We start from the raw sequence: 3318 nt of genomic DNA on the forward strand, positions 1-3318 counted from the left end.
TACAATTTTGAAAAATGGGCGTGGCACCGCCCACTTATGATCACATATATGTATCTCGGTAACCGTTCTACCAATTTGTACCAAGCTCGGCATTTTTATTGTGCTTGCCACATAAAAGCAAAATGTTGAAAATTATTGAAATCGGACTAAAATTACGGCCGCTTTTCATATAACGGTAAATTTCAGAAATGCTTGAAACTTCGAAATTTCGAAATTTGAGGACTCTAATTGACTCAAAATTGATACGCCCCAGCTTACCATGTAGCTGTAGGTTTCGGAAAGGTGAAAAACATATATTTAATACTTGCGCCGGGTATTTAATGTTCGGCTCCACCCGAACTTAGACTTTCTTACTTGTTATGTATATTTCCTTCCAACAGGGGGAGTTTAAACCCCCAACCTTCCAACTCACCAACCCAATTTTTGTTTGAGGTATAATCGGTTTTGGGAAAAATACAAAATTTTTTGTAAGGAAAACAATCGATTTATTGAAAGAAAACTAATCGATTTTTCAAAAGAAAGAAAAGGATAGTTGGATTTTAATAGATATTTTCCACAATAATTGGTGACTACTTAGGAAGCTAGACTAAAATCAATTCTTTGAGTCGTTTTGTAAGAATAATAATCGACTCAAAAAAATAGTCATTGATTAATAAAGAAGTTGGTAAGTAAAAAATCGACTCAGATTCTACGTTTATTTTTTTGTTGGAGAAATAATCGATTTTTCAAGAAAAAATCTTAATCTGAACCAATTCTTTTCTTAACCTATCGGACTTTTCTTTTTGAAGGCCATATAAAAATCTATTCTAATAGTCGTTGTTTTGAACGAAAAATAATCAATTTAAATAGTAGTCATTGCTAAAAAATAAAAATTTTTTAAGAAAAGTAATCGATTTTCAAAAAGCAATTCTGGTTCTAAATTGTATTTTCCCAAATAAACGGTAATTTCTACAAAATTAATCAATTGAAAAAAATAGTCGATGCTTAATAAAAACACTAAATTTTTTTCAAGCAAAATAATCACTTTTCAAGGAAAAAATCATCTTCTGAATCGATATTTTCCAAAACAATCGGTTATCCATTATTTTGTAGAAAGCAAGACACAATATCAATTCTTAATCAACTGAAAAAAAATAGTAGATGCTCAATAAACACACTTTTCAAGGAAATAAATCATCTTCTGAATCGATATTTTCCAAAACAATCTTCTTCTTCTTTATTGGCGCTGTAACCACCTAAGCGATTTTCACCGATTCCAAAATAACACGCCACTCGTTTCTTTTCTGTGCCAACTGACGCCAATTGTAAATTCCAAATGGAGCCAAGTTCTTCTCCACCTGGTCTTTCCAACGCAGAAGAGGCCTTCCTCTTCTTCTGTTACCACCATCGCGACCCGCGTTGAATACTTTCAGAGCTGGAGCGTTTCTGTCCACTCGAAGGACAAGACCTAGCTAGCGGAGCCGCTGAATTTTAATTCACTGCACTATGTCTATATCGTTGTAAAGCTCATACAGGTCATCGTTAAATCGTCTGCGGCTTCATCAGATGTTTTCATTGTCCATGCCTTCGCACCATACACCAACACAGGCATGATGAGTGACTTATAGAGTGTGATTTTTGTACGACGAGAGCGAACTTTACTTCTCAATTGCCTACTCAGTCCAAAGTAGCACTTGTTGACAAAAGAGTTTCTGCATGGGATTTCCATGCTGGTATTTTTATTGATGATAATGCTGGTTCCCAAATAAACGAAGTCGTCTACTTTTTCAAACTTGTAACTGTCAACAGTGACGTGGANCGAACTTTACTTCTCAATTGCCTACTCAGTCCAAAGTAGCACTTGTTGACAAAAGAGTTTCTGCATGGGATTTCCATGCTGGTATTTTTATTGATGATAATGCTGGTTCCCAAATAAACGAAGTCGTCTACTTTTTCAAACTTGTAACTGTCAACAGTGACGTGGATACCAAGACGCGTATGCTCTGACTGTTTGTGTGATAACATGACATACTTCGTTTTGTCCTCCACCACCCATTCGCTTTGCTTTCCTATCTAATCCTGAGAAGGTAGAAACAATCGGTCATCCGCTATTTTGTAGAAAGCATAATTTTGCACGCAAACTTTTTTTATATGAAGACTCTTTGGACAACACGCTGATTTGTGCCCCATTCGATATTTTTTACAAAAAAATCGGTTATCGATTCCAGTGCTGTTCTCTATTTGTTCTTTCTACGCTCCTAGGGCGTTCACTGATGTAGCTTATTCCAATTTCTAATAAGGGTTTGGGGTCTATTGGTATTGTTAGTAAGCATGTCTGGCTCTTCGTTGGTTTCTATGCCTCTATGGCCCAGAACCCCGGCACGAAAGACCCTATCGTTTGTCGCCAAGGCATTTAGTCTAGGAACTCAAGAACCATAACGATTTAAATTGATGGAGCTCCGCTTGGAATACTTGGGAGTTTACCCACAGGTACTAAGACCTTTGATCTGACCCTAAACATGCTGGCACCCAAATCTGGTATTTTTGTGGCGCCTGTATACCAAATTAGAGGGTTCAACGGGGAGTATTTGATGGTAATAGTGATTCAGCTTGCCTTGTTCCCTAGTTTAATTTTGTGGTTCTTATCAAAGTAAATAGTTCTGTTGATCTCATCCACGTGGTATCGGATCAGGAGTATCGTAGGCCATATTATGAGGTGATATCACCTTTTCTTTTCTACAACCTTTTCTGGTGCAGTTCGCTGTTAAAAATGCCCTTGGGTTGAGAACGACTAAAGGAAGTAAGTAAGTAAGGAAGAAGACGTGTGGAGTACCGCGTTGCCTCTGTCTTTAAGTTGCCGAACGAAACTCAAACAAAAAATCTAGAATAGAAAGCTGTTTGATCCAAAGTATCCAATCTAGTGCAGAGCCTCGTTAAATAAAAAAATCTATAAATTATAGCGCATCTAAAGGTATCTTACGCAGAAAAAGCTTGCCAATAACAGTCAAGATATCCGGATTGCATTCGATTTCGAACGATTAAATAAACCATCAATCAACTTGTGCCATTTATTCTATTTTCAATAAAAATTTTCCATATAAGTATTTTTCCCATACTCAAGTTGCATATTGTATACCGAATTCTAAAAGTACTACATACATACATACGAGTACATTTATAAGTATGTGCGAAGTATGCTATAAACTTTTGATTATTTTGCTGAATTATCTTGCGAAACTTCAGCTTTGCTTTGATTTATGCATGCCAATAGAAACTTTGCTAAGTAAGCGAAAAAAATGTGAAATGTGATTGCAACGGAAAAATAAAATAAATTTCAAT

The sequence above is a fragment of the Rhagoletis zephyria genome, unplaced genomic scaffold, assembly GCF_001687245.7.
Source record: "Rhagoletis zephyria isolate East Lansing unplaced genomic scaffold, Rhagoletis_zephyria_1.1 Rzeph_scaffold_11703, whole genome shotgun sequence".
In the NCBI taxonomy this organism is placed as follows: Eukaryota; Metazoa; Arthropoda; class Insecta; order Diptera; family Tephritidae; genus Rhagoletis; species Rhagoletis zephyria.